Below are 26,093 nucleotides of genomic sequence, written 5' to 3'. Positions count from 1 at the left end.
TCTGTGAGCAATAACAATATTCTATGAATTTAAAATAAAATTTATGATATTATACAATCAGTAAATATAACCATGTTGTGACATTGGTACATTGAGTATTGGCTCACGTTTTCCACCTCGCGATTGAAACATTACATCAATATTCATATAAGAGATCCCAGAGAGATCTTGGCGCCCACCTCTTGGCCCACATCTTGGCCTACGTCTGACAACGGAAAGAGGAATCTTTTCTCTTCTTTTTAAACTTAAACTGCATACTACATATGAGATTTGAGAAAGACCCTTTTAGTATTTTCTGAGATATAGAGCAGTAACAAACAATCATCAATATCTAAGATGGCTACCTGTCGGCCATATTGTAGATCGATCGGTCCCCTATTGCAATATGCACAACTGGTGACCGAGAGGAACCTGCACATAAAATTTGAGACAAATTCCTTCCGTGCTTTCTGAGAAATAGCGATAACAAACTCCATTTGTCAAAATCCAAGTTGGCGTCCTGTCGGCCATCTTGCTCACTGATCGGACCGAAATTCCAATATGCACAACTAGGGCCCTAGATGAACCTACACATAAAATTTAACAAGGACATAGTCATTCAGATCCCCCGCCAATGGAGATATTAAAGCTGAAGTAAGTTTGATTGTGGAGACTTATGTGTGTGGAAAAAAACAGGAAAAAGGAAGTTGAGCTAAAGAAAGATGGAGTACAATTCAAGTAGAGCGGGGCTGCAATTGTTGAATCAGGTATACAGCCTTGACATTTATATTAGACTATATACACAAAGATGGGTGGAGTTTTGCAAAGTAACATTTACCATTTACCATGATATTTTCAGCAATGTTTCCATAGTAACGGAAAAAGTGCAAAACATGAAAACCTAAAAATAGCAAAAGGTACTACTAGACCATAAAAAGAATGTGTCTATGAAATTTCGTGGAAATATCTCTGCTGGTTTTAGAGTTATGCTCCAGAAATGAACCTGTATATTTTTCAGCAATGTTTCTATGGTTACTGAAAAAAGCACAAGAAGTGAAAACCTAAAAATAGCAAAAGGCATGACTAGACCATAAGAACAATGTGTCTATGAAGTTTCATGGAAATATATATCTCTGCTGGTTTTAGAGTTGTGCTCCGCAAACGATTCTTACACAAAAATCTGCCATTTTCAGCAATGTTTCCATGGTTACAGAAAAAAGTACAAAAAGTGAAAACCTTAAAATAGCAAAAGGCACTACTAGACCATAAGACTAATGTGCCTATGGAGTTCCGTGCATATATCTCAACCGGTTTTCCAGTTATGCTGCGGAAAAGAACCAGGTACAAAAATATGATATTTTCAGCAATGTTTCCATGGTTACGGAAAAAGTGCAAAAAATGAAAACCTAAAAATAGCAAAAGGCACTACTAGACCATAAGAACAATGTGTCTATGAAGTTTCATGGAAATATCTCTGCTGGTTTTAGAGTTGTGCTACGGAAACGATTCTTGCACAAAAATCTGCCATTTTCAGCAATGTTTCTAAGGTTACAGAAAAAAGTACAAAAAAGTGAAAACCTTAAAATAGCAAAAGACACTACTAGACCATAATACAATGTGTCTATGAAAATTTGTGGAAATATCTCTAATGATGGTGGGCAAAAAATACACGGTACTTTAATATACATTAATTGTTTTATTGAGATTCTTTAGGTATACATAATTACCCAACGATCTCGTCCACCTCAGAATCCCTGAAAAAAGAGTAAAGAGATCAAAATGGAATATCAGGTATCACATAATGATTTCATTATTACTTGTCATATTTACTGCATATGACTAAAACTTATTGTCAATTTTATGAATCATATTTGCTACGTGTAACTAAAGCTTTTTATGTTTCCCAAATGAAGTGGGAGACGTATTACACCGTTTCTATGTATAAGGTTCGTCCCCCCATCCGCCAACTTTTGTGCAATTCATTTTTCGAACACTATCTGACGGACCCTAGTGATTGTTTGCACGCATATTCATTATGGCCAAGAGGTGCGAATGCGGTACCTTTATCTGGCTTCTGATTAGTATTTTTTTTTGTAAAACGATATCATATAGGTAGATATTTCTGCAAATTGTGGCTGAATATGTGTGGCTTGAAAATTCTAAATAGTTTTTTACAAAGTCTTGAAACAAAAAAAGACGAAATTTGGATGCCTATTTATAGCAATATCAAATTTTCACCGGAGTGGTACAGGGTCATCCGGTTCTTGTACACCATAAGTATTTTTAGCTCACCTGGTCCGAAGGGTCGGTGAGCTTATGTCATAGCGTGGCGTCCGTCCGTCAACACTTCCTTTAACTGGCTACTAGTCATAGAGTTATACATGGATTGTAACCAAATTTGGCTACAAACATCCTTGGGGGAAGGGGAACAGAATTTGTATAAATTTTGGTTCTGACCCCCCGGGGGCAGGAGGGGCGGGGCCCAACAGGGGAATTTGAGGTAACCCTATATATCGCTACTTGTCCTAGAGTTCTGCATGAATTGCAACCAAATTTGGCTACAGACATCCTTGGGAGAAGGGGAACAGAACTTGTTAAAAATTTGGCTCTGACCATAATTTATAAGGAAAATAACATATTTATTTTTAATACACATTCATGATGATATCACTGAAGTTTCATCTAATGTTCTAAAAAAGTTGTATTGATAAATACACTGAAATAGCAGCATATACGTGTTTCAATCAGAAAACTTGGGTGATTTTTTTTCACTTTTTCGAATTTTTATTGCAATAGCTCCCCCACTTCCGGTTATTGTACACCTACACATTTTTATAGTTGCAACCTACACAACAGTAGGTGACCATAGTGAACATTTTTGAAATAACAGAGACCTGGAAGTTTGCCATTTCAATGTCAAAACTTGCGTATTTGGTCATTTTCAACAAATTATCACTATCGTATATTTCACTATATGTTATTCACTTTATAGTGCATTTACTACATAGATGCATATTCTTGTTATTATTTTTTTGTGACATTAGTAAAAATGAAGACTAGAATTTCTGGAAAATATGTTATGCATTTACCATAACCTCTTCTATATAAGGATGGATTTTTGGACATGTTGATTATTTAATGTTCAAGTATGTTCCTAAAAATTTATTTCAAGTAATGGAATACATATTGATGATATAATATTACACAAATGGATAATTGAGTATTTATTTTTGAATTAAATTCAATTAAGCAGTATATTAAGCATCTGCTTATAAATCAAACTTCAGCATTAGAAAGCAAACAATGTACGATTGCTTACCAATAAAAAGATTAATATTTCAACATGCATGGGAACTAAAAATTATTTACATAATTTCATGATCTTTTTATCAGAAAGGTATTACAATAATCAATGCAGATGAATAAATAAAGAAAATTTCTTGCATGCTCAAATATTTTGAGAAGTACTACAGTCAAATCCGGTTTAAAACAAATTCCTAGAGACCCTTAAAATCATTTACTTATTATTGGGATTCATACTTAGTGGGTTAACATTTGTACAACAAAAAACATATATGAAATGTACGTTAAGTGAGACTTCTGGATACGGATATATCATTGTTTTGCGGTTAATGAAAATTTTGTCACCCTCCATGTTGTGGATTATACGACATAATTTGTCAGTAAATTTATCGAAACAAGACGGAAATGATAAAAAAAAACGACCTGAGTTTGGCTTGTATCGCCATTACTGCGAGTTAAAACAACAACGCAAAACGTAACCATATTGATTGCAATTATTGGGGAAATTTGAATTCATTCATATAAAACGGGATTTTGTACTCTCCGAGTTTGTATTAAGTGGGCTGGACTGTATGTTGATAACAAACGGCCCCGAGGGTCTGTATCGCTTACCTGGTTTGTAATGCCAAGTAATGTTCTGAATACAGGTTCATTGGCTTTTTTTCTGAAGAATTTAAATATTTACCTCTAATTTCCCTAGTCAAAATTTATACAAACTCTGCTCAACTTCCCCACGAATATGTTTTGCCAAAATCGTTTTCAATCCGTGCTAAACCTTATGACAAGTAGCGATTTAAATGATTTACTTTCTATTTACTCTATTGGACCCTGCCCCACCTGCTCCCATGGAGTTAGGGCCAAAATTTACACACTCTATTTTTCTTCCCCAGGGATGTTTCTGTACCAATTGTTTATAATCCATGCAGAACTCTATGACTTGTAGCGATTTAAAGGAAATGTTGACGGACAGACGACATGAAATAAGCCCATCGGCCACTTGGCTCGCGTGAGTTGAAAATGACGCCCACTTTCTTTTGTTAACATTGCTTTCAATATAATAGCATACTTGAATTCACATGCTACACTTTTTTGCTGCACATTTATATACCTTATTTGACACACGAAGTTATGATGATCCTCGCAGTTATTGTCGGCGTATCGAAATCCACTGCGTCCCCATAAGTTCAAACAATTATCATTTTCGCCAGCGTTTGGTTTCTCTCCCGGTGCCCAATCCGTAAAGGAGATCACCTGTTTCAGTGTTTATATACTTCCAGACATTTTCTACCTCCAAGTCATTTCCGTCTATCCAATACTGTATAATATTCGCGTCTAAAATATAAGATTATATACAATGAGTTTTATATTATTCCCGTAGCTCAAGCAAATAGCATTATAGCGTTAGCTCAATCTGATGATTAAAACAACGATCCTTATTACCACTACCAATTAGGGGTCATGTCTCGGTGACCTTTGGAAATAGTCAATCAAATTGCTGCTTTCAAAATCTTGACTGTCATAATTACATTCGTACACGTAGTTATCATACTGCAAGAGCACAACAAATGTAATAGTATATGTATGCTTGGGCGAAATATCGTTTTCAATTGATGTAGCAAGGTGAAGAAAATTCATGTGATCACGTGATATAAAGGTCATCTGAACATGATTCCTTATGGGATGTTGTTTTAATCAGATTGAACATTAGCTACATAGATAAGTCATTCGTTAGATAGAATAGTTTGGTTATAACATAAATGCAAGATGGCGCTTCTCTTCTCATCACAAGCAAAGTCTACACTGCTTTTCATATATTATATATTTACTGCTTTGTTTTTCCTCGATTGATTACAATATTAATTTCCAAAGCGTTTTTTACCTTTAGGCAAATGGTTATTTGGTTATTAATGGTTATTCAGATCGACATGTAATAAGAACATGTAAATATTGGATACATTGTAAGCGTACTTATTTGCGCAATCAAAATTTGGCGAGAATGGGGAAAACTGTAAATCATTATTTATTAGTGCGGATAAAAATCGGCAAAATTTGTTGATTCAATAACTACAAGAAATATCACTTCTGTCTTTAGTTTTCTTTGCTCTCTCTAGCTATTTTTCTACTTTGTTATTTTCAAACTACATATGTGTAAAGATGACAATGTGAGGGCTTATATGACCTTTCGTGAATGTGAAATAAGAATATATTGTATATGTAGTATGAATGTTGTGTGATATACATATACCAATAGCTTTATGATTTTCATTGACTTATTATAGTTAAAAATGGATTATCCAATACTTATATATATTCATGTATTCTTGAAGTTTCATGATGAAAGTCACATTTATATCTAATACATTTATATTATAAATCTGTATTTCATATAATGAGCAAGCTTTTACGTACTATACTCACTAATGAAATGGTAAGTAACTTTCAATCATTTTAGACCAATCAGAAGCGAATCTTTCTATAAGTGCTTTACAATAATGCAGTAATGGACAGGCAACCTTCCGATTGTTCCAAAGCCTACCATGTGATGAAGGTGTTGGGCATTATTTTCGTGTACGTAGAACATGTGTCCTATTACCCTCGTTATTTATAACATTACCCTAGCTATGTGTCACATCAACCCTCGCTATGTGTCACATCACCCTCGCTATGTGTCACATCACCCTCGCTATGTGTCACATCACCCTCGCTATGTGTCACATCACCCTCGCTATGTGTCACATCACCCTCGCTATGTGTCACATCACCCTCGCTATGTGTCACATCACCCTCACTATGTGTCACATCACCCTCGCTATGTGTCACATCACCCTCGCTATGTGTCACATCACCCTCGCTATGTGTCACATCATGTGTCACCACCCTCGCTATGTGTCACATCACCCTCGCTATGTGTCACATCACCCAGCCTATACAAGAAGACACAACACGAACATACCGCAGTCTCCCAGTCCACTTACACCTCGCACAACATACACGCAACACTACGCAATACATGGGAGGCCGTCCTTACATGACCATAGCTGTTTATAGGACGTTAATAAATCAAACAAAAAAACAAAATTGTCAAGTATAATGTGACGGGTGGGGTGTTGCTATGTTGATATAGCACTAATAAAAAGGGGCAACAGTTCCTCTATACAAGAAGGACACAACAGTTACGAACATACATATCACTCACCACGCACGAACATACACGCAACACAATCTCATAGATTGACACCGCATAACATGGGAGGCCGTCCTTACATGGACTATAGCTATTTAATAGTGACGTTTAATAAATCACACAAATCTAATCAATATCACCCCTCGCTATGTGTCATATCACCACTCGCTATGTCCACACTCATACTCATTATGTATCAAATTAACCTTAGCGATGTGTTCACATCAACCCCGCTATGTGTCACATTACCCTCGCTATGTGTCACATCACCCTAGCTAATGTGTCATATCACCCTCGCTATGTGTCACATCAATATGCGCTTTGTGTCACATCATCCTCTCTATGTGTCACATTACCATCTGCTATGCGGCGTCTTATCACCCATGGTATGTGTTTACTATCATCCCACTATGTGTTAATAAATCCACCTTCCGCTATGTGTACACGACCACCCTACCTGTGTCAAATTTACCCTCTCGCTATGTGTCACAACACCCTTCGCTTTGTGTCATCATCACCCCCGCCTATGGCAAAACATCATCCTATTAAATGTGTCACATCACCCACAATATGCAAAACATCATCCTAGCTATGTGTCACATCACCCTTGCTATTTGTCGCATTAGCCTCGATATGTATAACACCACTCTCACTTTGTGTCAAATTACCCTCGCTATGTGTCGTATCACTCTCGTTATGTGTCACACCACCTCTCGTTGTGTCACATTAACCATTGCTATGTGTCTCATCACCCTCGCTATTTGTAATACCTACCTCACTATGTGTTAAATTACCCTCGTTATGCGTCACACCACCCTCACTGAGTCACATTACCATTGCTATGTATCTTTACACCCTCACTTTGTTCTTCATACACTCTTACTCATCCAATCTCCTTACCATTTGGATGAAGGTGATTTAGTTCGGATTTCAGAAACGTCAACTCCTCTGCAGATTCTATCATAGCCAGAACTCCACCGAGTGCTTTACAGAGAGCCTGCAACAGCAGTAAGATGTTAGTTGGATTTGTTTCTGTCAATCAAAAGAAATGAAGATGGTTTCCTTATTTATACTTGAAAATAACTCACTTTAGGATTTTCCTCACATCATATACCAAAGTGTTTCTTGTAAATAACGCCAGTTTAGATAAAATGAAAAGCAGAAGACATGCGTTATTTAGTCTTATATCTTAACTAGCTTTATTTTCTTAAAAATGACGATCAGTTTTGACCTTCCAACAGTAAATATGTTATGGACTTATGTTTCCCTTTTCAATGAGACGTTTGCAATGACCTCGTCGGGTAGGGCGTTGTTAACGTTTGTGTTGTCAGCTTAAGCTCCAATAGTCAATTACTTACACCAGCTTCCCGCCCATGATGCGACACCATGCGAGAGATAGTAACAGGAATCCTGAAAACCGAGCCACCCAGCTCTGCATTGGATGGATTCTGGATAAAAACATTTCACATAAAACGACTTCTTCTCTGAATCATTCATATTTTGGGCATTAACACAAAAAATTATACAAATGATGGGGCTGATCCCCGAACTGCCTGAGGGGCGGGGCCATCAAAAATCACCCTTTGGCTATTTCCATATAAACGATTCCTTCTCTGAAACTAAGTCATGGGATAGCACTCCTATTATGTGCAATGGTAGTTCGTTATAGGGTGGGGATTCAAAATTGTACAAATGATGGGGCTCACCCCCGGGGGCTGAGGGGCGGGGTCAAATGGGGTCAATTTGGATTTCCATATAAACGACTTTTCTGCTGAAAAACATCATTCAAGCATGGGATCAGCACCAGTTATAATGCAATTTAGTCATTAGTTATAGGGTGGGGATTCAAAATTGTACAATATGGCTTGACCCCCATGAGGGGCGGGGTCAAAAGGGGTCAATTTGGCTATTTCCATATACCCCGCAAAAACGACTTCTTCTTGAAACTAAGCATTATAGCACCATAATGCAATGGTAGCATCACTTATAGAATGTGGGGATTCAAAATTGTAATACTGCAAAAATGATCACTATGTGTTCAAATTTACCCCCGGGGGGTCTTTCCGGGTCAAAAGGGGTCAATTTGGCACATTACCATATAAATGACTTCTTCTTGAAACCAAGCATGGATAGCACCCATTATCAATTGGTAGCATCCTTTTAGGGTTCAAAAATTGTACATATAGACAGCTGACCCCATTTGGGGCCTGAGGGATGAAATTGGGGTCAAAAGGGGCCAATTTCTGAGCTATTTCCATATAAACGACTTCTTCTCTGCAACTAAGCCATGGAAGAGAATTGCACCGATAATGCAATGGTAGCATCCTTATAGGGTGGGAATTCAAATGATTAACAAATGATAGGATCTTTTTCCCCCGGGTCTTTAAACGGCGGGTGTCAAAAGGGTAAATTTGGCTATATTTTCATGTAAATTATTTTCTGAACATGTAAAAGAAATTAAGATAGCTTTATTTTCTTAAAAATGACGACAGTTAGACCTTCCAACAGTAAATATGTTATGGACTTATGTTTCCCTTTTCAATGAGACGTTTGCAATGACCTGCGGGTAGGGCGTTATTAACGTTTGTGTTGTCAGCTTAAGCTCCAATAGTCAATACTTACACCAGCTTCCGCCCATGATGCGACACCATGCGAGAGATAGTAACAGGAATCCTGAAAACCGAGCCACCCAGCTCTGCATTGGATGGATTCTGGATAAAAACATTTTACATAAAGGAATCATTCTATTTTGCATTAACACATTATTTTTTAAGGATTTTCTTTGAAATTGAAAATAGCAAAATGGTTATTTTTGTCAAATTATTTTCAGGAATGTTTAATGTAACTGGTTATACAACATGTTAAGTAGTTAACTATAAAGAATGATTCGTCTTACTAATTAAATTTATAACACCGTCATTTGACCAACATACGCATAGTTTATATATAGTATGCAAGTTAACAGAAAAAGTTTGAAATGATTAGCAGTTGATGGAGTGGTGTATTCATTTTCTTAGAATTTTCCTATGTCAGTGGGTTAGAAACAAACATAAATTAAAAGTAATATTCCAAAAAATTGGGATTTAAAATAATGAAAAAACAGTAGATGACATTGTAACTATGTTTTAATTATAGGTAAGGTCATTCTAATTTCATTGCTCTTTCGTCGGATTTCCGCTCCAATTTTCCGGAAATAAAAAAAATTAACAAGAGATCCCAGAGGGATCTTGGCGCCCACCATAGAATGATCTATGTCTGACAATGGAAAAAAGGATCTTTTCCCTGCTTTTCAAACTTTTTCAAATTAACAACATATGACATATAAGACAGATCGCTTTATTGCATTCTGAAAATCTGCGGTGAAATCCAAGATGGCGACAGGTTGGCCATCTTGATGACCAATCAGTCCCAAAGGTACTATACACAACTAAAGCCCAAGGGGAAACTACGCATGAAATAAAAGAGATATCCCTTCAGTAATTGCAGACAAATGCGAAAGCTATCAAAATCCAAGATGGCTGCCTGGCGGCCATCTTGTTCACCGATCAGTCCAAAAATGCAATATACACAACTAGGGTCCTAGGGGAACCTACTTATGACATTTGAGAAAGATCCCTTCAGTACTTTCTGAGAAACAGCGGTAACAAACTTTAACTATCAAAATCCAAGATCGCCACCAGGCAGCCTTAATCATATTCACCGATCGGTCCCAAAATGCAATATGCACAACTAGGGTCCTAGGGGAATCTACATATGACATTTGATAAACATCCCTTTAGTACTTTCTGAGAAAAAGCGGTAACAAACTTTAACTATCAAAATCCAAGATGGCCGCCGATCCAGGATGTCAATTGTATGATGGCAATCGCTAATTAATTAACATCTCAGACAAGTCAGTTATCGTACATATTACATTAGACTTTTATATGTTAAGAGAGACAATATAAATAGTTTTACATCAATATATATTGAAATGGTGCATTTGTAACTATATCGGGAAATATTTTGATACTTCCCGCAGAATGAAACAGTATTGAGTTATCGTTCTTGGCTGCTGCACTAAGCATGATGGGAACAAGATCCTGCAAAATTCGTCGGAGAGACGGAGAAGAATTTTCCAACTTCTAGTAAGTTTATTATCGTTTACTGTCAAATAGACATACTATTTTTGTTCCGAGGAATTATTCACAACTGTTGTCTCCTCATATTTCAGCACGTCAGTCTCAGAGATTAACACAATAACAACAGTGAAGCGAAATGTGTTTCGCATTACCGGTGCTGACGGGGAAAAATTGTGAACACAAGCAATCAGAAGTTACTACTCTGAGGTTTCATGATATTTTTAATTTCTTTTTAGGACGGGGGAGGGGGGTAAAATCTGACTAAATCTACATGATTAACTCTTGTGAAATTCTATATTCTATACAGATAAAGCAAATCTAGATCAGTCTAACACTGTGGTGTACTTATATAGTATTGTAATGCTTTCATATTTATTTATTATTGTTGAGATTAATCTAATTCTTGGTACTGTGTTTGTGCAAGAATATATTTGTCTTCATTTTTTGTTTTACAGTGAATTATGCAGGCCCCAGAGGATATCAAATTTTAGAAAAGTTCGAATTCATAAATCAAAGTAATGAAAGTACTAAGACTTCGGCTTAAAAAAGTTACAAATCAAGAATTCTGATTTGCATTGATTACATAAATGAAAAATACTAATGCACAATAGCAAAGGTATCGATTGTTGTCAAATTGCAATGGTAAAGATTAAAGAAATTGTTTATTCAACTTTTCAAAATAGATTTTCTATTTCCTTCTACTGAATACTAAGAATATTCGTTATGCGATACAATTATGTAATTGAAAGACATTGCAATTCCTTAGATAAATGATTTTCATATCGGTGAACATCATATCATACACATCATGTGAATTCTTAGTTGGACAACAATGAATTCCAGGTAAAAGTGTTGTTTTATAAATCTAAGTACTCTGTCATAAGATGATAATATATTTCCTTATTCATAAACACATATATTAGTAGCAAATCACAAAATAGGGTCATTGAAGAAAATCACTGGACCATGGGTAAATGATTTTTAACTATTCCCTTCTATATTATTCTTGAGAAAATGGCAACACAATGTCATTTGTCGCTCTAAGATTTTTTGTACCTTGTATTTAATATATCCATTAAATCCCTTTATGGTAATCTTCAATTCACTGTGACAACATCAATTGAATAGTATCCTTTATCTAACTTCTTTGCGCATATACATATAATTTCTTTCATTCCTGCATACTTCATCGAAATTGACTGAAAGGCGTTTTTGTATCGTAAGCAATTTCCATGAAGCTAGAGCGCATCATGAAATTTGCTTCCTGCAGTTTGTATTCATACTGACTATGAATGGTTTGTTTGTTTGATTAATTAACGTCCGTCCTATTAACAGCTTTGGTCATGTAAGGACGGCCTCCCATGCATGCGGTGTGCTATGCGTGTATATTGTGCGAGGTGCGAGTTTTGGGAGACTGCGGTATATGCATGTATAAATGCCAACTGAAAGCCATTGTTTAATAGTTACATCCTGAACTCACTAAAGTTTATCTGTATTTTACACAATATCATAAGCGACCTATATTTCAAGTTATTTTGTAAATTTTGAAAATATCAAAATACATTTGAATTTCCATGTATACCTTTAAACAATCAGAGGGAATAGGAGTTGTTTCAAGTATTTTATTTCAAAATAAGTATGGTTATTTATAATAATAAAGTATCAAACATGAAACATTGTCTTATTAAATTCAGTTAATTCAGTGATCTCATTCTTATGTGCTGAAAATAAAGATTCTGTTTATTCGTATATTTTTTTCATATGTATTTGAGGAAAAGGCAAAAAAGATGATTTCAAGGCCATTACATTAATTAGAAATGATCATGCCGCACATGTATATATGGATTTCATTATTTTAGTCAAGTTGCATCTTTGTTAGGCTAGCAAGATGCAAGCAGCATATTTGACTTTGAACATTAGTTTACATAAATGTGATTGTTTTGTATGTTTATCGGAACATCATACCCCAAAATATATAGCATTTATTCATATCAGTTTATAGGACAGGATTTGTTGTTTTATAACGACAAGAACAGTGTATCCATATAACTTAGATACAGTATAGGCCATTTAAATTAGCATGTTATAGGTCAACCTCATTTGAATCAAGGAGTTGAAAGGTTACTGGATGTATAATCCCTTAGACTCAAACCAGACAAAGTACAGCTTAATTAAATCAAACATAGAATGAAATTGTAGACAAAAAATTGACCTTATAGTCTGACTGTATGTACCTGTTTCACTTCACCGTAGATATAAATGCAATATTTTTTGCAGTACTGCCACAAATATTAACTTAATTCAAAATGATTTTTAGTTTTAAGTTGATTACATGACATTATGATACACAATTCTGTTTTTACAATTTTTTATTATTATTATAGTGAAAAAATTTTAAGTTTTAAAGGCCCACTACCTTTCCGAAGCAAAATTTAAAGGTTTCTTAAAAACATTAATAACAAAAGAAAATATATATCGATGGCTTAAGATGAGGTTACAACACCAAACATATGCAAGATTTCCTGTCTAATGTACGATAACAGTGGAGATTCATTTCGCTGTTTTGCCGTCTGGCGCAGCGATAGTCGACTACCGCGCGGCATTTAGGACGACGGCGGGAAACATAAAACGACCCGCGTTATGAAAACTAACATTTTATTTATTCATTACCAGGAAAACAGATACTGTGTGCTATAGAAAAGTAAGCTTAATTCAAAAACTTTGTGTATACGTATCTATCAGCAGTCAAACGTCTTGTGACAGACTTTGATATCGATTATTCCAAGAACATTCCACTGATCTCAGAAAATTCTTATATGTTTTGTTTTACATTCTTCTATATCAAAATTCTTATAAATAAAAGAAAAGATTTTAAAATAAAGAAAGCAAAAGTCTTATGTTCATTAAAAACTCCTACACTCTTGAGTTGCTCCTTCTGTATGCAAGTAAAACCATGCATACATTAAGGCAGCCTCATATTGTCTTTTACTTCAGATCTGTCTTTAAAAACATTAATTAATGAACACAGAAAGAAATTTTAATTAATTTACTGTATAACCTTTAGGTCAATAAGACTTCGATAGCAAGCCCTACATGACCCTGGCTGTTAATAGAACGTTAAAATAATCAAACAAACAAAGATAGCAAGACCAGTAACAGGGATTATATATGCTAGTTAGATTGAGGAGTCACCAGTTTGTATAGATTGTGTGGACTGGAAAGTAGGGTACAATCCTAGCTGTGTATTAGGTGCCATTATACACATGCAGGTACAGGGGGAGTGGTGGCGGGGGAATATGAGAGGGGCGAGATGTAGGACACAGTATAGGTCAATGGCATTTAAATAAGCGTGTCACAGGTCAACGACATTTAAATTAGGGTGTCATAGGTCAACGGCATTTAAATTACAGTGTTGAAAGGTTACGAAAAGTGATCTCTTTGACTTAAACCGTACAAAGTACGGCTTAAGTCAAAACCCGATGAACTTTATCCTGTTGAAATAATAGAGCGCTTAGAAGATCAGAAGCAAGGAGTGAAAATACATTACATTGGTAATAACCCTCAACAGCACTAATAATATAAATATCTCATGCAGGACGATACTTTAGAGTCCCGGGTTCGAATCCCGGTCTGGCCGCTGCAATTTCTCCTCTCCTGTTACATACATATAAAACATTTATGAATTATCAAAGTGGCATGAACATTTTTGCATTTCTATATTTTTTTTAAATTCAAATAGGATGGCCTGCCAGATATGATGAATGGAATGACACAAAGCAATTGGTGGTCCATGGTACTGAGTGTCCAGATCCGGAACAACCTCAAATATTGGAACAACTTCATTCAAGTTCATTTATATAGATGAAATAAGTCGTACGATTTCCGCAAAGGTTTTGTTTTGGTCCAAGTGTATATTTTGATTGTCCAGTACCTTGGAGACGTTTAGCACCTTGGATACTTTGCAGAAGTTGGATATCATATATATTGACAAATATGTTCAAATGTGATAAGAAAATGTGTTCGAAAGAGTTAAGATGAACCAATAAAGGCCGAGTGGCTAAGATATCCTGACATAGTAGTATTACCATAAGCCCTACACCTGTTTGAATCCCATATGGGGCAGATGCCAGGTGCTGACGGTTGGTCGGTTTTTATCAACCAAACTCAACATGACGTCTTTAAATGGTCCTGGCAGTTAATCGGACGATAATCAATCTACTCAAATCAAACCAAACTTTGCAAAACATATCTATACAGACCAGTTGTTTTAGTTTCAATGTAAGTGTATAACACATTTTGTAGCATATTAACTTCTTTACATATTTTACTTGTACATTTAAAGGTCATTAGAGAGGCCCTTTTTCTAACCATTCAAGAAGCTTCTAAGACAGACTTGACATTCAGATACCTGATTGTATTCATTCATTCAGCAAATTAAGATTGTTGTGGTCAAGGGTCAAACTATTGAACACTAAGGCAATGAGCTTGTCTTCAATATATATTGTTATATCTTCATTAGATTAAGCTCATATCCACCACACATCATCAAAATATAAAGTTTAAATGTGCGAAGTGGGTTCACTCTTTTAATTTTCTTTTTATCTTGCAGAATTTTCAATTTCCTTTTCATCTTGCAGAGACTCATGAAAGAAACGTCAGGACCATCCAAAAGGGACTCTTCTTAAAAGATCAGAATTCCCTTGCCCAACCAAAAAGTTGTCATCAAGAGGTTTAATATGTAAGAAAACAAAAAAACCATATATATCGTTAGGAAAAAAGAAATGACTTAACCCAATAATAGGAGATAGTTGAGACTACAAGGAAGGTGACAAAGTCTATATAATAACATCTACAGTGAAGTTCTACATACACGAGAGGAAGCCGTTGACCAAATATGTGGTCTACTCAGACCATTGTCAGAAAACAAAGATAAGCAGATGATTAACTCATGCTTCAATGTTGTTGTAAAGAATGGGAATAAGTGCATCTTGATGGATCTGATCAGCGAAGATACTTTATTGTAAGAAATACATACATGTAAGTGTGAAAGTGTTTTGAGACAACTTAACTGTGAGGCAAAATTGTACTTTTACTTTGTGTTGTGACAAAGATAAGATTTGTTCATATGATTATGTCATCAGTAAGATGTCGTTTTCAAAATTCTTGAAAGCCAGTGGTGACACAAGGTTCTTAGCCTTGAAATGATTGAACTGATACAAAAGGAAATTGAAAAAGAATATTCTGTTAAGTTTTCTGCTACTAACAGTGACAGGAACAGATTACGTTCATTTCTATTCAAGCAACATGTTTACATGTGCGTGTACATGTATATTGAAGTGTTTTATTTGCTCGTATTTGACATATTTTGGGATCTAACTGACAATATTACTTCAATGAAACCTTGTCAGGTGAGTGCAGTGTTTATAATTAGTTTGACAATGTTATCTAAGTACTAACCATTTAATTATTATCACGTCTTGGGTATATAGTACAGTAGATCTAGAGCCGGTCAAGTGTTAGTTGTTACACCTTGAACAGCAAGCGTTCGACTGAGTGCACGTGTGTGGTCACGCGCTTTATATAGGGGTCGGTACCCGGTGTTGTATCCAAGCAGAGTTAAAACAAAATGGCGACTGCCCGTCCTTAGAAACGCAAGAGGTTGTCTCAGAAACGAATTTTGAAAAAAAAAAATTAATCTGAAATATATACTTTTAAACTTGCATTGTCAGTTTTAAAGTAAAATTAGAAGCTCAAATTTTTCAATGGTGGTAATGGTGTAAAGTAAGTAACTTTTGTAATACTAAATCGTCTGCTCTTGTTTTTGATACACGAAAAAATACCATTTGTCAGCGTCGGAGCATCTTCAAAATGCTAAATTCAAGAAATTGAAGCATATTTTATTCTCTTACTGATTAAATAGTACTTGAGATCGGGATTAAGTCTATATTTTTTAAGTTACTACATTCCGTTTATCTTTTACCATTTTTCACTGACAGCTACTTTTAAAGGAGTTTATTTGCCGTAAACTAATTTTTGCATGATATGAGAGATAACTACATATCTTAACCGATGAGAATGAGAAATGAACATGCATTTAGGTTGCTAAATGAATTTTTATATGTATAAATATACCGTAAATTGACACACTTGGGAGTCTGAACTACATTATTCTTGTACCACGGAATTATAAGTGAGACATTATAGATTAGGCTAATGATGTATATTATTGACAATAATCATTTTATAAGTATACCGACAACAATTCCGACAAGTGCCGAGACATCTGAAAAAAATGCCGAGGTGAAAAAATACCCGACGTGCCGAGGTCTCCAAGTGCTGAGATGTCCTGATACCACTTGCAGGCTAAGAACTGCAATAATGCACCTTCACCTTTGAGCCGAAAACTTGCCATTTTTATCACATTTGCTGGAATAAACTTATATATAGAATATATATATATATATATATAAACTGTATAGATATCTACGTACGTAAAAAATCAATTCAAAAATAAAGTGGCGATGAGTTATAATCCAATGTTTTCAAATGGATACGCATCGAGCACGAAGCCATTGTGTTGTCACAGACGCAATCGGGAAAGGCTTAATGCCCGTCACTTCGTCGCGTCCGTCACTTCAGCTACACAACATTTGCATGACCGTCATGAATAGTCCCTATTATTTAGCTATAGCTAACTTTCGGTTTCGCTTGACATCGGCATGCACGTGGTTACTGGATGATGGATGCAGTCAGCGGATTTAACATATCATGCAGGAAGTCGGACTACATAATTAGTTGAGTGTCGAACGAAAACCAATTAAATGATTTGCTTGAAACACATCGGCTTGAAACGGGTGCAGCATTTGTTTCAAGGTAAATTATAGGTCTAGGCATTTACTTACTTATTGATATATTTAATAATTTGTTTATTTATTTAATTGATTGATTAATCAATCAATCAATCAATCAATTACTGATTTACATTATTTGCTACTTGACGCAATCTTTTGCTAACAGTACGTCACTTCCAGTAAAAAAGGGATATTCCCTAAAGTTGAAGATTCTAAAGGTATGTTTTTGAACGGAGATTACTCTTACGCATTGTTTTGTGAAATGACGCACTGGATTTTTTTTTCTTCGTGGCACACAGTATTTTTATGGTTTATTAATTATCTTATTTAAGGTTTGCTTCCACATTACACTACATCTTTAACTTTCGAAACAGCTAGCGAGATAGCTATCGCTATTGAAACAGCAGCACATGATGCAAACGAACTGCGGTCTTAAGTCTTCAGCGAAGGAACACAAAATTGCATCAAAGCCTGCGAAACTCCCACAAGACACTCAAAGTGTTCCGAAGAAAACTGATCGTGACAAATATAAACAGTCGAAGTGCTATCGCTGTAATGCTACAACACATATACCCGATGAGTTTTATTTTAAGGATAAAGAATGTTATGGTTGTCATAAAACCGGTCACTGTAGAAAAGCATGTAAGAGACCGAAGGGCGGTAAGGTCCACATGATTGAGGAAAAAGATGAAGATGCATAATTATGTCTGAGGAGAAGGCAATAGTGTTAAAACCTAAGCTAAATGGGTTGGAAGTGGAAATGGCGCTAGCAACAGGTGCAGCTGTCTCTGTAATGGCGCAGAAGTCATATGAGAAACATTTCCCTGGTCAAATGAACAAGAGGCCCAGAGGGCCTGTATCGCTCACCTGGTTTGTAATGACCAAATAAATTTTCTGAATACAGGTTCATTGTTTCTTTTCTAAAGGAATTTTAATATTAACCTCTAAATCCCCTATTGGGCCCCACCCCTCCTGCCCCCTGGGGGTCAGAGCCAAAATTTATACAAGTTCTATTCCCCTTCCACAAAGGATGTTTCTGGCCAAATTTTGGTTACAATCCATGCAGAACTCTATGAGAAGTAGCGATTTAAAGGATTGACCTCTATTTCCCCTATTGGGGCCCACCTCTCCTACCCCAGGGGATCAGAGCCAAAATTTTATACAAGTTCTGTTCCCCTTCCACAAAGGATGTTTCTGGCCAAATTTGGTTACAATCCATGCAGAACTCTATGAGAAGTAGCGATTTAAAGGATTGACCTCTATTTCCCCTATTGGGGCCCACCTCTCCTACCCCCAGGGGATCAGAGCCAAAATTTATACAAGTTCTGTTCCTCTTTCCCCAAGGATGTTTGTGGCCAAATTTGGTTACAATCCATGCAGAACTCTAGGACAAGTAGCGATTGATAGAATTTACCTCTATTTCCCCTATTGGGCCCCGCCCCTCCTGCCCCCTGAGGGTCAGAGCCAAAATTTATACAAGTTCTGTTCTCCTACCCCCAAGGATGTTTGTGGCCAAATTTAGTTACAATCCATACAAAACTCTAGGACAATTAAGTAGCAATTTTATAGAATTTACCTATAATTCCCCTATTGGGCCCCGCCCCTCCTGCCTCGGGACCCAGAGCCAAATTTATACAAACTCAGTTCTTATTCTCCCAAGGATATTTCTGGCCAAATTTGGTTACATTTCCATGCAGAACTCTATGACTAGTAGCGAATTAAAGGATTAACCTCTATTTCCCCTATTGGGCCCCACCCCTCGCCAGAGCCAAAATTTATACAAGTTCTGTTCCCCTTCCCCCAAGGATGTTTCTGGCCAAATTTGGTTACAATCCATGCAGAACTCTACGATAGTATCATTTTATAGGATTTACCTCTATTTCCCCTATTGGGCCCCGCCCCTCCTGCCCCGGGGGGGTCAGAGCCAAAATTTATACAAGTTCTGTTCCCCTTCCCCAAGGATGTTTGTGGCCAAATTTAGTTACAATCCATGTAGAACTCTATGACTAGTAGCGATTTAAAGGATTTTACCTCTGTTTCCCCTATATTGGGCCCCGCCCCTCCTGCCCCCGGGGGGTCAGAGCCAAAATTTATACAAGTTCTGTTCCCCTTCCCCCAAGGATGTTTGTGGCCAAATTTTGTTACATTCCATTCAGAACTCTATGACAAGTAGCGATTTAAAGGATTTACCTCTATTTCCCCTATTTGGCCCCGCCCCTCCTGCCACCGGGGGGTCAGAGCAAATATTTTTATACAAGTTCTGTCCCCCTTCCCCCAAGGATGTTTGTGGCCAAATTTGGTTACAATCCATGTAGAACTCTATGACAAGTAGCGATTTAAAGAATTTACCTCTATTTCCCCTATTGGGCCCCGCCCCTCCTGCCCCCCGGGGGTCAGAGCCAAAATTTATACAAGTTCTGTTCCCTTCCCCCAAGGATTGTTTGTTGCAAAATTTAGTTTACAATCCATGTAGAACTCTATGACTAGTAGCGATTCAAAGGATTTACCTCTATTTCCCCTATTGGGCCCCCGCCCCTCCTGCCCCCGGGGGGTCAGAGCCAAAATTTATACAAGTTCTGTTCCACTTCCCCCAAGGATGTGTTTGTGGCCAAATTTGGTTTACAATCCATGTAGAACTCTATGACTAGTAGCGATTTAAAGGATTTACCTCTATTTCCCCTATTGGGCCCCGCCCCTCCTCCTGCCCCCAGGGGGTCAGAGCCAAAATTTATACAAGTTCTGTTCCCCTTCCCCCAAGGATGTTTGTGGCCAAATTTTGTTACATTCCATTCAGATCTCTATGACAAGTAGCGATTTAAAGGATTTACCTATATTTCCCCTATTGGGCCCCGCCCCTCCTGCCCCCGGGGTGTCAGAGCCAAAATTTATACAAGTTCTGTTCCCCTTCCCCCCAAGGATGTTTGTGGCCAAATTTGGTTACAATCCATGTAGAACTCTATGACAAGTAGCGATTTAAAGGATTTACCTATATTTCCCCTATTGGGCCCCGCCCCCTCCTGCCCCCGGGGTGTCAGAGCCAAAATTTTTACAAGTTTCTGTTCCCCCTCCCCCAAGGATGTTTGTGGCCAAATTTGGTTACAATCCATGCAGAACTCTATGACTAGTAGCGATTTAAAGGAAATGTTGACGGACAGACGGACGGACGGACGACGACGGACGACGGACGACGGACGCCGCGCCATGACATAAGCTCACCGGCCCTTCGGGCCAGGTGAGCTAAAAATTTGACACGTGCTGATGTGTGTTTGAAAACATATTCAGGTGAAAAACTCAAATCATTGGGTGTGGCAAATGTGAAGATTGAATATAATAAACAATGTAATACCCTGAAGTTATATGTAGTACAGAAAGGTGGACTCACACTTTTTTTTACATTAGATTGGCCAACCATAAAAATCTGTCTCTGTGAAACGAAATGAGGGTAGTAATGATGCAGAACATGTGAACCCACCTGCTAAATTGCAGACTATCTTGGACAAATACAAGGAAGTATTTGGAGATGACCTTGAAACAGTAAATGGAGTTTATCACCTGTATTCCAAAGCCAAACAAATCAAAATACTATATTAAAAACTGGCGTCCAATTTCTCTATTAAACACTGTATACAAAATAGCTTCAGCGACGAAAGCTTACAGGATTAAAAATATTTTTTGTGTAAAATTTTTAATTAAGATCAGACAGGTTTTATTTCTGGACAATATTTAGGAGAAATTCAACATTATTTTTTATGATAGTATGTAAATACACTGAGGAATATGATATCCCTTGAATGTTGTTAATAATTAAATTTTAAAATGCTTTTGACTCCGTTTCCTGGAAATTTAATGACCAAACTCTCAAATACTTTAATTTTGGAAATAGTTTTAAGAAATCGGATAAAAAGTTTTACCTCATAATGCTAGTTTCTGCAATAAATTAAGGGGATTCTGCAATTAACCAAGGAGATAATTTTGTCTTCATTGTGTAATATTATGCGCGGTTGCCATCAAAGCGATCCAATCGACCCTCATATATTTTATTATCTATATGGAACCATTATACTTATATATATATTGTTGGTTTGTTTGAGTTTTTACGGCCCATCGACAACTAAGGTCATTTAGGGCCAAACTACAGGGCAGGCATTAGTACCAGGATATAAACAAGGACTGTATTCTAAAAGATCAGGATAAGAATATGCCAAGCAAAAACTAAAAACAAAATTGTAAATGTTGATTAAATAAAAATGAGTTACATAGGATAAAATAGTTTTGGCTAAAACACATGAGAAAACTCATGCAAACTGATGATCGACAACGATGAGTGTGTGCGTTTTTATGTAATATAAAGATGAGATGAGAAAAACGATCAAGCAATTTATGTTAAAAAATGCCCAATCACTTTGAGATACTTGTAATTTTTCGATAGTGTCACACCGGCATGAAACAAAGTGAACATGGTCTGAGAATTGCATAAGTAGCTTATCTTTCGTATGTGTTTTAGACTCGATTGACATATGCAATAAAAACATTCTCCTACTGTGAAGAGCGAATCACATGCATGGCTGGTAGGTGGTTCCACCCCTCGAATATTGGATTGGAAATGTGTAATTTATTGTGTGTCCCAATTCGTGTAGACCGTGAGAGATAAACTTCCTCTCTCGCGGTCACTCCGAAGGGACAGATAAAGGATTAAAGTGTTATGTTGCTATTTTAAACAGTTTTTTGTATTGTTTCGGTAGCCTACCGTTGTTAGGCAAATGGTGGGTTTAATAGGCTCTGACTGAAATGTAAGGTTTGATGTTGGTGTAAGGTTAGTTTCAATGTGTGTTGTGCTAGGCGAAGAGCAGTCTTAGCTACTTTTTCGGCCTTTTCATTTCCCCTTTATACCCACATGGGCTGGGAATCCAGAGATAATTAATTTGAAGACAATCGAATTGTTCGGATCAAAAGTATTTTGGATTTTTTATGTGTTTCTGGGGTTTTTCTTGATTTCAAAGCCTGAAGAACCAAAGAGAGTCGGAAACAGATGGTCAAGCGCAAGACCGAAAGGAAATGGATTTGTGTTCTTCGGGTAATGCACTGGATTTGCCCTCCTCAAAATCGTAGAGATAAATTAGATATCAGGTGTTTGAATGAGCCATGGTGGTACATCCGATACGTTGTACTCGTCAATGGGTGTCGAAATTTATATTTAGTTCCCCGCAAAAATTTTGAAATTCTGATGCCAAATTTTAGTATGAGCTTTTAATTTTGTGTAAATAATTCTTGATGTTGTGGATTGAATACAAGGTTAAATGCGGAATTTTTTGGGGTTGGATTTCAGTTGAGCAACATACTGTAAGGATAATTTCTTTCGTCGATCGTCTAGAGATGGCTCATTAGCTTCCACATGGAGGACTCTTCACAGGTGTTGTTCGAAAAGCTCCAAGTGCCAGACGCAGTCCACTGATTCTGTATAGGGCCAAGCATCTGTAGATAGGAGCTGCGAGCCAATCCATAGACAATAGAGCCGTAGTCAAGTTTTGATCAAATGAGTGCCCGATAGATACGTAGAAGCATTTCACTGTCTGCACCCAATCAAAATGGGAAAGAAACTCATAGAATGTTCAGTGCCTTCGAGCACTTATCCTTCAGATGTTTGATATGTGGAACAATAGGACAGTTTCGAATCAAATATTAGTCCATCAAGAAATTTAGTTTGTTCAACTACTGTAATTTAATTCCATTGAGTGTGAGGTCAGGATCATTGTGTGGGTTTTCGTTTTTAACAGAAGTGCATACAGACAGTTTTTGATTTTTAAAATCTAAAGCCATTTTCGTCAGCCCAATTTTGTAATTTGCCTAAACATTGTTGTAGTTGTCGCTCTATAGTGTGGTACTCTGAGTACTATGAGTACTCTGGATTTACGGTTATTGAGAAGAAGTCGTTTGAATGAAAAGTGTACGCGAGTTCACGGTGGGGAATCACGTGGTTTGTTTGTTTGTTTGTTTGATTTATTAACGTCCTATTAACAGCTAAGGTCATGTAAGGACGGCCTCCCATGTATTCTGTAGTTGGTGTGTTACACGAATCAAAAAAATGGCGGCCGCCCAACAGTTTTGCCAGAAAATGCAGGTAAGTCATTGAAAATATCCCAAAGTATCGGCATTTTAATAGTAACGAAGAAATATGCGACTATATACCTATTATTCTAGAATCATATCGACTGACCTTAGTTGTGTCTGCAAACGCTCTGTACTTTCTCTGTTTGCATTCTGGACCAAAGTTTTGAATCGGGGCGTTTTTGCTCAGTTGTCAGAATTAGAGGGGATTAGTTGTATACTGTCGAAACATTACCACCTTTAGTTACGTTTTCCGAGTTTAGACGGGGTGTCGGTCATTCGCTGTAAATGTGAGTTTTGTCTATATTGTTAGTGTACGCGACTAGCTACTCATTGCTGCGCAGAAAACTTTTAAATGTCGTCATTGTTAATTCTTTGGTTTTACGAATGGATTGAGTAAGGAACACTAAACAGTTTTGGCTATTGATGAAATGTTGTCGACGAATACTGCTACATTTGGCCGTTTACTTTTAACGAAGCTGGCAAACATGGATATTGTAATAATTACTTGTGGTCAAGTATGTTTACAATGATTACTACACTCAACTATACCAGTAAATATGTCTCATTGTGCTTTACCGCCACTAACAATATGTTTAAACAGCATATCATATTTCACAGATGCATTTAGGCCAGCCAAACTTAAAATTATCTCCCATTGCACAAGGTTTTATGAGTAACGGTAATTAACAAAGTGTTCCAATATGTTCTAATATTTTCACAATATGTGTATATACAATAATTACGGACATGTCTGGACAATCGAATCCCTAGCAGGCTCATGATATCGGCCCTGTTAGACTCACCAAAATTTTGATAACCCACTACCTCTTTACAGCTGTAGCCAACATTCCAGCCTTGAAAATTCCTGATTAAATTGTGGATACACAGGCAATATTTTTTCATGTGAAATTTGTGTTGTTTTTTTCATGTGAAATTCATGTGAAGAGATATTGCCTGTGTATTTGTCATTTAAAGTTTCCAAAGTTTTTTCTTCGTACCTGTGGCCTATATTTCCTGCATTGCCATGAAAGTATACCACAGTAGGAGCATTGGCATGTGTGTGTTTGATTAAGACAACATTGATGCGGACATTGTCAGATGTACGAATGAAGTGATTTTCGTATGGAAGGTTGACGGTATTAGGGAGCTGGACAAATAGTCGGGACTGCGGGGGTTGGTCCGGGTAGTATAACAGCATGTCCTGAGCATTGTAAAACAGACCTGAAGCAGAAAAAAAGTTTATAGTATAATATACAATACCAGTATACGAATATAAATCTTGTAGACTTTTCATTGTAGGTATACCGTATATAATATTATATTCATTCTTTGCATATTATAAAGTTACTTCCCTTTTGGGTAGGTATCAATTTTGTGACGTCTTTATTTTGGGTGCTTCAGTCACATTTGTTTTCACTTTTCACTTTTATTGAGATCTGCTAATCACTGAATCTGCTGCCATCACATTTTTATACTCAAATCACTTGTAGGGAATGAATATAACTAACAATAAAGTAAATATCTTATATCAATTAAAGCGTATTTACGAAATTATAAGACATTTGGATTAAGGTCCCAGATTAAGATTAGCAACATATGACAGTTTTTCTATATTTTCAAATTTTCCTGCTATTTTACCTTTTATGTTTACCTTTTCACACTGCATAAAAGCATTCAAATTCAAAAACTGCCATTTATCTGCCTACATATACCAGCCAGGTAGCTACACAGTTTGGAAACAGTTTTATCAGGTTGGGGAAAAACACTAACTTACATATAATATCCCAATTAGCGTACCTAGTTTATTATATTACGTCAACTGGCGTATTAAATTACACCCAAATTGGCGTATACATGCATGTAAATTTTATACATCAATCTTTTACCGAGTTACATGTACATATGCATCATTGCATGTATAAACTGTTAGCATGAAAGTAAAATGAATGTTTTAACAAATATGTTAAAAAAATTATCAGTAATATGGAACATAAATTGAGTATTTATAAATATACATCTGCCTATATACTATATATATATTATTAGTTATATAGTCAGTTACTGACCCCCTATAAAGGCATAGAGGGTCAGTAAGATTTATAGGGGGCGAGGGCGTAGCCCGAGCCTCCTATACTTCTTACTGACCCTCTATGCCTTTATAGGGGGTCAGTAACTGACTATATAACGAATTTATCGCATCGAGGACCATTTATTTGTTTTATTAATTCTTTGTTTCCTATTTTTTTGGTCAAGAATCTGAAATCAAACTTAAATCATACTGGCACGAATGATAACAAACAATCGCCACTTTTAAAATAATTTGCCTAGGCTAAATATTTATCTATGTATTTCTTTCAAGAATTTTCAAATATTCTGTATAAGGAACCTGCAGAATAATGATGAATAATTCATAAATCAACAATAATTTCGACATTCCTATGTGCACAGTAGGCCTACCTCAATACGACACCAGACCGTCTGTATATTGAAAGCATCACAAACAAGAGTGACACAAACATCCATCTAACATTTTAAGCACAATCTCCT

The 26,093-nt window shown here is 36.5% G+C and overlaps 1 pseudogene; it reads right to left on the bottom strand.

The window, feature by feature from the left end:
- Positions 1-1,662: 1,662 nt before the first annotated feature.
- Positions 1,663-25,926, bottom strand: LOC138308904 (perlucin-like protein; annotated as a pseudogene).
- Between the last annotated feature and the right edge of the window lie 167 nt (positions 25,927-26,093).

The sequence above is a fragment of the Argopecten irradians genome, chromosome 15 (assembly GCF_041381155.1).
Source record: "Argopecten irradians isolate NY chromosome 15, Ai_NY, whole genome shotgun sequence".
Lineage (NCBI taxonomy): Eukaryota > Metazoa > Mollusca > Bivalvia > Pectinida > Pectinidae > Argopecten > Argopecten irradians.
This window is presented reverse-complemented; position numbering and strand designations above follow the sequence as displayed.